The sequence below is a fragment of the Clarias gariepinus genome, chromosome 9 (genome assembly GCF_024256425.1).
Source record: "Clarias gariepinus isolate MV-2021 ecotype Netherlands chromosome 9, CGAR_prim_01v2, whole genome shotgun sequence".
Lineage (NCBI taxonomy): Eukaryota > Metazoa > Chordata > Actinopteri > Siluriformes > Clariidae > Clarias > Clarias gariepinus.
The window spans coordinates 17,437,824-17,450,516 of record NC_071108.1 but is presented as its reverse complement, the minus strand read 5'-3'; the positions used below and the strand labels follow the sequence as shown (position 1 = coordinate 17,450,516).

Genomic DNA, 12,693 nt, shown 5'->3' with positions numbered 1-12,693 from the left:
CCCCTTCACTTTTAATTTACAGAGGGAGAGATATTGATCCTTTCTCGATGCAGCAAATTTTTCTGAGCAAACTAACAATAATTTCCATGAATGAAAAGGTGAAGCTTAAAGTTACCTTAAAAGAGGTAAATGCTGTGAAATTCCTCAAATGAACAGATTATGGCTTTGGCGTAAAGGAAAGTTACAGTTCCGCAGGCTCTGACGGCTCTAACATTACGGTCAGGGACAGCGAGGCTGGATCCAGTAGCCCACCACATCCCACATCCTAATACTGTACATTGGCTCATTAAAGTCTAAATCAATATTTCTAACCACATACTAGTATAAAAATATAACACAATACAAAAACTTAAAGTATATATATCATCATATTTGTAAAACAAAGACACAAAGGAAAGAACAATAAGACAAACAACATATAAAACTATGTATAAAGACAATATTTTCAGTAGTCTCACAGAAACCCAGGAGGCTTATAAACAGTTTGACAGCAAAATGAGACATTTTGGCAGTATTGTGATTTTTTTTTATTATTATTTATTTATTTATTTCAAAAAATACAAGACAATACTGCCAAAATGTACTGTATCATTTCCAGGCTGTTGAAAAATATCCTTTGCATTGTCCCTTATTGAATCACAAGGGTGTTAAAAAGCATTCATCATTCAAAGTTATTCAGATCAGTGTAAAGTCAGTATGATTTTGAAAGTGCTGTAACTCCACCTGGCACAGTTTCATCCCAGTGGAACAATCTGACTACATGTGCAGTGCCATGAAAAAGTATTTGTCCCTTTTTGATTTTTTTCTTTGCATATTTGTCACACTTGTATGGGTGGAATTTCACCTAAACACTTGTGATGATGATGACCAACACCTCTCCCCTGATCCACCAGAGCCAAATGAAACGAATGTGAATCAAACTGAACAGGTAAGATGGAATAAAATCAGTAGCAGCATTAACTCGTGGTAGAAATTATTATGGTAGTCAATATTTATTCAAAATAACATTTCTCAGCATTATTTCAAACTAATATTGACTACCATAATAATTAAAATAAGTAACAAGTTTAATAGAGTGAGCTAATGCTGCTACTGATTTTATTTTAGCTTACCCGTTCAGTTTTATTGCCATTCTTTTTAAAATATTGTCTTCATAGATTTATATGTTGTTTGTCTTAATGTTCTTACCTTTGTTTTTTTGTTTTACTGATTTGGACCAATATATGTTCTGTGATACTTTAATTGATATGTTTAAATAGCATTGATTTCTGTACTGTTATATTTTTATACTAGTAACTGGTGTTCAAAATTTATCTCTACATTAATGAGCCAATGTATTATGATGTGTCCAGGGCCACTTTTTGGTCCCAGTCCGCCCCTGAAGTAAACTGTGCTGTTGTGATCCTGACATCCTAATGTGAAGGAACTGTCCATGAGAACCTATAGCATGAAACATTTTTGAAGTAAAATGTTTTCATCTTTTCAGGGAAAGGATAAACAGCAGTTGACTTTCATATTTTCATCTCTTTGAGTCATTGCTGTTCTATTATCAAAGGCATAAAATCATAGTTGATATCTTTTGACAGAAGTGTAAAAATTGCATTTAGGTTTATGACACCATGTTTCCCGACAGTCAAATAACGTCAGTCAACTCAAATGTCATTCTTATGACGGCTTTGTCAAGAAGCATAAATAGTCATACTGTAGCAACCAAAAAAAAATTGAGAAGATCAGTAAAAACAAATGATTTCCTCTCCTTGACACAATAACAATCAGTTTTATCAAAAAGGTGCAATCGATAATCAGCAATCTGGTCATATGTGGTGAGATTAATAGCTTCAACAATTGCTCAGTGAATAATTGTCATGTAATTGTCAGGGTGCACTATCAGCATATTTGTGTGTCTGTGTGTCAGTTCTGCCATATGCTGATTTAATTATTTAAATGCATTTCTCTTCTGAATGCTACAGAACTTCAAGTGGCATGGAAACATACTGTACACAGAAAGGCTCACAGATTTTAAATATTTAGTGTTATTTCTCATGATTTATATAAGTGGGGGGATGGTTGTAACTTGTGCACATTTATGCACGACTACGAATTACTACATGTGCTGTTTAAATTTGATCGGCCATTCTGAGGGCTTTTATTAATAAACAATAACCTGCTGAATTTGTAAATTCTACTATTAGCTGCATGTACTTAATAATAATATTGAAATGTTAATATCAACATTTCAATAGAAGTTCTATTCACCTTGTCACATTTATTAATATTGTATATACAAATGTTAAGCAAACGTTATAACACTAAAATTAATACTTCTGCTTTGGGGTGCAAGGTCTGACAACTCTAAATAACCAAGTGGAAACATCCTGTGCCAAAAGATTGCCTTTTTCTTCAATAATAACTGGAGGACTGTGCATTATACATGCTTAATTTGTTACTTATTGACTGTGCAGAGCTAGAACTACTTGCAGTAACCTTGGCCTGTTGGTTTATAGTTCATTTAATGCTGGCAATATAAACTGCCTTACTGAGGATGCTTAAATGTCATGTCACAATAAAATAATCAGACAATGAAACCTTAAAATGAGGCTATTTTTGTAATTAATTCACTTGTCATGGCATTTATTTTGTTAATAGAGTCATGACCAAGTGGGAAAAAATAAAACAAGAGAAACTGACAAGTGACAAGGCTTGGATCAAATATTAACAGACTGTTGAAAAAGCAACTTGAGCCAAGTGTGTTGTAACTGCAGTGAGCCAAAGTGATGATGAAGTCAGAACAAAGTTGTTGTTTGGCTCTTTATCAGAAAACCAAACTTACTTTGTAACAGCTTCGGAGTCCCTGCTAACCATGAGAGCTTGAAATACACAAAGAAGCAAAATGTGCTCCTACGTTCTATTTAAGGTACTACAAAAGTCCTTAGTATCTCTGCTGTACGTGCATGGTTAGGGTTAGGTATCTTTGTTGGGTACTAAGCAGTAACATGGTTGTGGTCCATCATTCTGGAGAGAGCACTAATACAGTATTGTGTGTACCCCTGTTTCACGTCATTGCTAATGGAAACAGTTGCACTGAGCCAAAGTTTATTGGCTTGATAATTGACTTACTAACACCTCATGAATCACACACAACATACTGTAAATTACTAATGCACACATTAGGCTCAGACTCTGCATTTCTTATTGTCTAGGACTGCATGCGTGAAGTTGGGGAAAAAGGTAGCAATTGTTGTGCCAGGATTTTAAATGAAATGTCACCTATATGAGCCAAGCCAATGACAAAACACCTTTTAAACTAATGTAATAACATTATGTGCTCTTATATTATACTGTTCTTGTGAGCCAATTCAGTTAATATTCAGTGCATCATCAAGCTCTTAGCGACTTGTACAGTTAATACTTAGATTAGCATCAACCAAAGACAGCGTGGTAAGCTGACTAGTTACATGATTAGTGAGATAACATATAAGCATTGCTGGCTCTAATAACATCAGTAAATGCTTCCAAACATCAACAAAAAACCTTTAGAGGTAGACATATAGTTTAATGGTTTTATCATCTGCAATAACACAGAGGGAAAAAATAGCCTAAGCATCAACAACAGATGCTGGAACAGATTGCTCTGTGCTAAGTTCTGAGTGTCTTCATATCCTTTAAGACATCATATACCAAGACTGATATTTTTTGGCTACTTTTTAAAGTTTCACAAGAAGAAACTTACAGTAGGCTGCTGAGCTAAGATTTGCAAGAAAAAGAAAGGGGAAGTTTATTATATAGAATAGGGGCGTCAGACTGGATCCAGAAAGAGCCGGTGATTATAAAGACTTTCATTCCAACCAAGAATTAGTCATTCTTGGCTTTTAATAGACTATCATGTATGGCTTTTCAAGTCAGCAGTCTTTCCCATGACTGTATAGTCTACTGAACCAGACTGAGAGACTATTTAAAGGCTCCGGGAACCGTTGCAGGTGTTTTAAGTTAATTAGCTGATTAGAGTCACAATGAGTCTCCAGTGTTTAACACTTTTTCATAATATTTACATTTTCTGAGATACTGAGTTTGGAGCTTTATTAGCTGTAAGTCATAATCATTAAAATTAAAAGAAATAAACACTTGAAATATTTCAGTCTATGTGTAATAAATATCTATAATATATAAGTTTAATCCTTCTAATTCATTGAGATGCACCTGTACAGATTTGGCCAAAACAATTATACACACATCAGGAAAAGAAAAGTAGTATGATATACAGTATATTTATATAACGGTGATAATATTATAATAGGCAGCACAGTCATGTAGTGGTTATCACTGTCGCCTTGCACCTTCAAGGGCCAGGCTCGATTCCCATCTCTGTGTGCATGGGGTTTGCATGTTCTCCCCATGTTTGGTGGGTTTCCTCCCACAGTTTAAAGACCTGCAGTTATGGCTAATTGGCATTCCCAAATTGCCCATAAAGTGTGAATGAGTGAGTGAGTGAGTGTATGTGTGTGCCCAGCTATGGATTGGCACTCTGTCCAGGGTGTACTCGCCTGGTGCCCTAAGCCTCCCAAAATAGACTCTAGGCCTCCGCAACATATATATCAATACATTTAGTATTCAAATATTTTTAGTACTAAAAGTGTGGTACTAAAGTGCAGCACAAATCAGTGAAAAAAGGCAATACTGGCCATGATCAGAACACCCAGTGCACCATGGGGCCAAGACTGGTCATGCGTCTGCCAATTTCCCTAGATTCCAATCTGATTGAGCACCCATGGGATGCACCAGAAAAACAAGATGCCATACATCAGAGCTACCCTTGTGGCACAAGGGGAACCTACACAATACTGAGCATAATGTTTTGTTATAGCTGATACATATAAAGTCATCCAACTCATTTCTATCACAAGCAATACAAAACATGTCCTCTGAGCTGGGAAAAGGAACATATTTTTTCCTCATTATTACAGTTGCTCAAAATATATTGATTGTGAAATTCAAAATGAGAAACAAACCAGCAACAAGAGTCAGAAAGGATCTGCTGAATCAGACATTTGTATTGAAAATGGTGGAGACTGCATTATGTTGCTTAGGAGATCAAAAAAAGAAAAAAGGGGATCAGTAAAGAAATTTATGGGTTTTTTTTTATGTTTTTCTGTATAACTTTAATTTGAAAGTTGATTTGTTGCCATGCTCCGGATGAAAAGATCTGCTTGCACTTTTTTGAGGGGATAAATTAATCTAATCCACTATTCTGCCTACAGTATTTTTTATGCTATCTCTATGTAAGTTAAGTTGGATCTTATACTACAGAAATTACTTTAACTTGTAAATGCTCAACAAGGCCAGGGGTAGCTCAGTGGTTAAGGCAATGGACTACGGTTCAGAAGATCCCAGGTTCAAACCCCACAACCACCAAGTTGCCACTGTTGGGCCCTTGAGCAAGGCCCTTAACCCTCAACTGCTCAGATGTGTAATGAGAAAAAAAAAAAAAATGTAAGTCGCTCTGGATAAGAGCGTCTGCCAAATGCCTAAATGTAAATGTAAATGTAAATTTAATCAACCTGTAATGAAAAGGACTGGGAGGCCATGGAGTCTTGGACAGGTACATTGGAGAAATCTGTAAATAAAATCTAGATAGTGTTAGACTGTGATATCAAAACACCAATACCTAAAATGTAAAGATTTATTTCCGAGGCCACATGATAAGGAAGAGATCTAACGTGCAGCCCAGTCTCTTGAGGTTTAATTACCAGTACTAAAACAGTAACAATTAATGTCTTAAAAATATGGTCATTATTAACATTATTATTATTATTATTTGAGTTTTCTTAATCTTCCTTTTTATTTAAAGCATTGTTTAAATGCAAGCTGAATAGGAATTCTGCATTTATTCATTAATTTACATGAATGTTATTTACATCCAAGTTGTGCACAGCTCCTGAGGTTGTATGCACCACCGAGTAAACAATGACCCAATTTGCATTTAGTTAAACCGATCAAATAAAATATTATCTTTCTCTGGTTATTGGATAAACTGTGCAAAATGGGTTAAAACCCAATCAATTGATTTAATAGTTACAATAATAAATCCATACAATTTTTTTTTAATAAACTTTCAACCACTTATGCTTGAGATATCACACTACTGCACATTTCAGACATCACAGACAGATGAGTGGATATAATGAAAATATAATGCCTCTACCACCTAGTGGCAGATGCATACAAAATGCCAGTGTTATAATAACAGCTTATTGAACTTGCTTATCCACTAGGCTACTGTCAAAGAACTGCTTGTTTCTGGCACCCAGGATAGCAATTTATACACCCCTGATTCCCACCATGGAAATATGAATACTGTTTCCTAACAACAAACCATGGATAACCTGTGATTTTACGGTTCTTATGAATAAAAGAGGCTTTAAGCAGGATGATAGGAAGGAGGGTAAGCAGGTGAAAAGAAAAAGTAATGCCTCCTTTATATGAGAATGATACTTCAGAAGAATATTATTTTTGTAGTGGTATAAGGAAGATAATTTAGTTAGTCTGTCCTCATGCGTCCCAACTTTCAACAGCCTTTCATCATCTTTCCACACAATCACATTCTCTCTGCCTGCTTTACAGCTTCCCTGCTATACCATCCCTCCAATAATGATGGCCTGGAAATAGGTCCTTTACTGTACTGTGGAAAGCATTGTTGTTTGTCCCAACAGCAAAGAATGGACAACTTGCATGCCTCAGTAATCACAAAGTGATAGCACATACTGTACATCTCCTTTTATAATGACTTTGTTTGAGTTAAGACCCTTGGGTAATCCATCATCGGGCCCCATGCATTTTGTCTGTAACCCCCCCATCAGGGTGTATGATTCAGTGATTTATATGATACAAATGGTGTGGATTAAGTGTAGTCATACTTGTTCAGTGCTTTTAACACAGTACACTCAGTTCTGCTAGGAATAAACAAAATGATAAACTTGTGTGTGCTCCAAGAATGGCATGGATTATGGAACACAGAACACCAAAGCAACAACAATCACAACCTCTTGTCACTTTTACACAGTGATCACGCTGTAAAGCTATATACTGAGATACCTAAGCTCGCCTTTGGTAGTTCACCCACACACTAAATCGTTGTAAAGCTGCCTCATTTCGTGCTTTCTAGCAGCATGTTGGCATTGCAGAATTGGAGGAGGCATGACATGTTACAAATAACCTAAAAACCCCTTTGCTTTTAGAACAATAATGGTGGGTAAACTGAGTGGTAAGCTATCCATGGGTATTGCTCATTGTCTCAAAAAGTCACACCCTCAATTCCAGATGACCACATCTACCTTTTAGACAGATCTCTTTTTGCCTCTGTGATTATTTCAACTGCTAGCTTAGCCCAAGTCCCTTAAAACACTAAACCGTCCACAGGACTGCAAAATGTTAGTGTCAGTCCTGATGGTATGCACCAACCAAACCACACTGTGTACACTGTTCTAGCTACTGCATTTCAAACACCTAACTAGCAGGCATAATTTGCAGGCCTTGGTACTTTCCTCTCATGTTGCAAAGATGAATAAGAGGCCGGTCCAATTATTGATTCATTATTGTCTGCTGTTTTCATATCAGTTCATATTAGTGTATATGTTTCATGAATCTGCTGTATATGATGTGTAAGGATTACTGTAAATGTACATACTTTTTCGTTGCATTCAAGACTATCTAGCCAGCAGTGCAAGGAAATCAACAGGGTAAATGGATGCATCTGTCTCAAGGATTGCATGGTTCAGAGCCTATCTGACTAGCAGAACTTACCGTGTGTGGCTACAGACCTGTATATCAAAAAAAGAGAGTTTGCAGCACATGGGCCATTTTCTGTTAACCATCACTAACCTTTACTGTAGATACAATTTTGACTCAGATTTATAGGATATTAATGTAATAAAAAAAAGATCTACCAACCTAACTGCCTAACCTAACCTACAATACTGTATAATTCTTTATCCATTTGACCTATAAATATGTACAAAACTGCAATGGAGTTAATCAAAAAATACATAAAATATGACATTACATGCTTGCTGATGAAGCTGTGCAGAATAAATGAAACATAAATATCTCAAACGCATTGAGTTGTGAATTTCAAAGACTTTGATTGTCATCTCTCTGGAAACTCTACATTAGCATGACTAAAAGTTGAGACAGAACTAGAGCTGGTGGCTTGGGAAACTCTTTGAGAAGTTCATATTCCAATTACAACCATAATCTCTGTAGAAAACCTTAAAAAATGGGAATGATTTGGACCACTTATGTATGTAAAATATGAACATTATCCCTCTTGAAGATGACCCACATGAATTTCTTCAAATATCCAGATGAAAAAGTATTCACTGTGGACCATGAATTTCAATCTAATTGGCTCTCTTTGTAATATTCTGCCTCTTGTCAGGATGGTAAAAACTGTGTTGAACAAAGTCTCCACTCCTCCTTAAAACATATTCTTTTTACTTCTGCACCCTCTGGATGTTTTGATAGGAGCAAGATGTCAGTGTGCATCACATCATGACAAGGGAACAGCACAAAGATAATACTTTTAGCCTGGTATGTTTCAATTGTCTAATGTGTCAAGTGCTGCTGTGCGCCATTCTATAGATCTCGTCACAGGGATGAGGTCTGTCTTTGTCAAGCCTGCATGAATATGCATATGTGTTCAGAGTGAACTGGAATTGCCTTTGGCGAGTGTTCTGAGGGAGTGTGAAGGAATGTCGCATTCATTCTAATGAGAAGAAGCTGTATCACCTCGCTTACTGTGACATGGGCTTAGTTGGTTCAGTGTTATCTGAGTCTCACAAAAAGTAGTGCATGGGACATGAGGGGATTTTTATCATTTTTATTGCGGGGGCAAAATGTTGCCATTCCTCGGGAAAACCTGCAATGTGGCAAATTCTAAACTATTTACACAACACAGCATCCTGTGTGGTAGGAACAAATTATTTGGTACTGTATGTTTGTTTAGAATTGTATAAAATCTATATGTCTATGAATAGAAATTTAATCAGCACCCAGGTATCAAAATGATATCATCTGGGATAGCGCCTGGTGATTGCCGTCCCTAGCAGAAATGCACATTCACTGATGAAAGAGGCGACAACAATCTAGCTTCCTGGACTTTGTACAAAGAAAAAAGGCTCATGCATAATGTTCCTGTCATTCTTCCTGTGTATATCAAGCCAGGCAAGCTAGGAATTTGACCTTTCTAAAACACATCACAAAGATCAGATGAGCATTTTATAAAATATACCTCAGTCAGCAGCATTCCTCAGCACAGGCCTGCCACCAGATGGTAAGGTGTTCATTCATGTCAAACATTCATAATTGTTATTGCACTTCAAATGGACATAATTGCATGAAATATGTGTTTGTTCTTGCTCAGTGTTTGAGCTTTAGTGGTAGAGAGATTTATTTCTTCGATGTACAGGCTTAGCCATGAAAATGATTAGAGCCCAAGGCTGGATTGTGTTCACAGATGATACAGACTGCAGTCACTTTTTTTGTTCCCATATATCCCATCTTCCATTACCCTGTCTCATCCCCTCCTAACACCCCCCACCCCCGCCTTCCTCATGCATGCCTGAAGCTTGCTACATTCCCATCCAGCAAACGGAAAGCTAAAGAAAAATGTTCGGAGGCACACCCGAGTGTTTATTTATTTCTATTTAGATTATTTATAAGGCTGAGAGCTCCAGGGTGGCAGCATATAAAAAAGGGGTCTTAGAGGTAAAGCTGACTAGTAAACTGTATGCAAATGAATAGAATTAGATGCCGGCTAGTCTCCTAATGGGTGAGGCTTGATGGCTTGAATAAATTTCAGTCACATGCACATTTCAGGCACTTACACAATGTATGTGCTTGAACACATACATTCATGTGTTCAGGCACACTCAACTCACACAACGAACCTTCAAGAACTGGCATCATGCCAGAAAAATAGAATGTGATGGGAAACATTGCTTCATCAAATACTGCACTTGAAAAAAAGGTGGGAGGGGATATCATACATTAAATAAACGCTGCTAATCAGGAACTACAGCACAGTAGTATCATGAAACCCGCGACATAACTGCTAAATCACACAAATGTCAATCTCCAAATAATAATATTAAATAAAAAAAATAAAAAAACTTAAGATACTTACATTTTTCCCTTACCAAAGGATAGAAAAGTATATAGGTAAAGGAAACGTGTACTGAAAGATGCTACATCCTTCTTTAATCGCTGACCACATTTTAATTTCTGCAATTTCTTCTGAACTACAGCAGTCTTTACCTCTAACTCTGGTAATTTTTTTTTCTGATCTCCCTCAGTTTGCCTATACTGATTCAGAATTATTTACTGAGGACAATTTCTTATCTTGTAAATCCAATATAAAAAATGTTTAAAAAATAAATCTATTGTGCTCTGAAGGAGTTCTTGACCTTTAGATGATGGGTAACCTCAGCTTCTCAAGATGAGCATGCATCAGCGTGCCCCATCAGCTCACCTTTAACATGGTTCTTTATAAAGTTTCTTTGTGAATTTCTGCATATCATTACTCTGAAGGGGAATATAGCTTAGCTGTACATGAAATTCCATTGGTATTTTCACTTAGATTCAGTAAGAAGATTGATTAAGACTTGTTACGTAAACTCATCAAAGCTGGAGTAATTTCTTGAGACTGTAAGTGTTTTCTGTAGCAGATTGTTGCTGAATTTTAAGCATCTTTATCTGCAGATTTAGGTTTCTCTAGGTTCTCTAACTAATCTTCAAATATGAGCAATCACAAAAGAGTTCATCTGACTAAAGAAGTCTTTGTCAGAGGCCCCTCTCCTGGTAAATGCTTGCATACTGTGAGGGGCTGAGTGAAGTATATCACGTCTGGTCTCCTACTGAATAAAAGAACCGGGAGTGAGGAACCTGCTGGAAATGCTGCCTGCTGATTTTGATGTGCATAGCGGGATGGCTTTGAATCTCAGTCATAAGTCTCCCAGATAAAAGCTACATCACTGGCTGGGTCATTTTTCTAAAGATCAACATCCTGTATTTAGAAAAAAAAAGGGCTGCAATCAGCTTTCTTTCTGGACCAGTTGTAGCAATATTCACCACTGATAAAGTCTCATATTCGCTCTTTACACATCTTTTCTGCAAATCCTCCTTTTAGATAATTCACTGCAATGCAGTGGGCATTTTAAACTTTTTCTTGGATAAGGTGTTAAAAGTAAACATGGATCTTTGATATAGTGAGCTATAACAGGTTGTTTTCCACCCCCTTTGTTCTGATATAGCTCTGACACTTTTACATATGCAATAACCCAAGTCTGACTGATGAGGCCAAGGTTTTTAATATCATCCTAAAGAGAATGTCAGTCAGCTTATGAAAAATTGCTGCAGTTTTTATGTGTGTGTGAGAAAACACTGGCAGACCTTCAGAGGGACCTCCTGACAGTTATTCAAATTAAAAGTCAGAAAACTTTAATTTAGTGCCAAAGCATCAGATAAGTAAAAAAGAAAAAAAAAACCTTTAAAGAAGAACCTTAAACCTCCTCAATCCATGGCTAAGTCATAAATAAGTGAATTTAAAAAGAGATTTACTCCAGAGTAAATTGCAGCTAATGGGCACAGAAATGTGTCTTGATTACATTCTTGCTAACATTATGATGTGTTAAGTAGACTGTTTGAGTGCATGTCAGCAGGAGATCTTTCTCTAGTAGGCAGCTAATCTGTGATGACCTCAGTAGACAGAGATGATGTAACATATCTTATTGTGCTTTAGCTAAGGGAAGTGAATGGTACACAGAAAGCTAAAATGATCTCTGTGAGTCACAAGAATAATTTGCTCAAATATTTAACCTTAGACATTGCCATAACTGAAAAATTACTGCTCTATCCTGTGTGGCTTCTGTCTCCCACAGTACAGAAGGAGGCTGTCAGATAAGATCAATAAGCTTTTCTGCATAAACATATTTGATTGTTCACATAAACTCTAGATTTCTAGATGCTAACGTTACATGTGAAGAACTGATATCAGTGTGACTATGCAATAATTGATATTGTAATTATGTTTTTAGAATAATAAAATAAATCAAATACAAACACTGCAAAGTTCAAATATTAACCACACAAAAATTACAATTAAATAATATGTTAGACAGCTTGAGTAGTATAAGAGAAATCTTATTTAAAACATGCAGAGTTGTGGTTTGAAAGCAGATTCACGACAGATTCCACAGATGGAATGTGTCATGTGTCAGTCTGGATCCTCTACTGTACCCTTTCAAATTGGATTTCAAACTGTCCATTCACTCAGACACACGGCATGGATCCATGGTCGAAACATGAGCAGGAAGACGATGGAAGAAATGGAGATGGAAATGGAGAACAACCGTCCCTGGACAGAGGACGAAGTGAAATGTCTGACAGCACTTTGAGGGGACGCATCAGTACAGGCAAAGCTAGAGGGAATGTACAGAAACAGGGCAATATGTGAGGGGAATATCTCACTGCATGCCAGAAAGGGTATTCAGAAGGACTTGGCATCATTAGCACAGCAAGCAATGCAGATAGATTGACAGCCTGTTGGATTTGGGCTGCCAGTATGAACAGAGCCAAATCTCATCTTATCACTTTCAAATAACAGTGTGGACAGTCAGTCCCAAAGATCAGATTTGTGAAACA

At 36.7% G+C, this 12,693-nt stretch overlaps 1 protein-coding gene across 4 annotated transcripts in view; it reads left to right on the top strand.

The window, feature by feature from the left end:
* Positions 1-12,693, top strand: part of grid2 (glutamate receptor, ionotropic, delta 2) — a 547,500-nt gene that overhangs the window by 444,601 nt on the left and 90,206 nt on the right. The window lies entirely within an intron of this gene.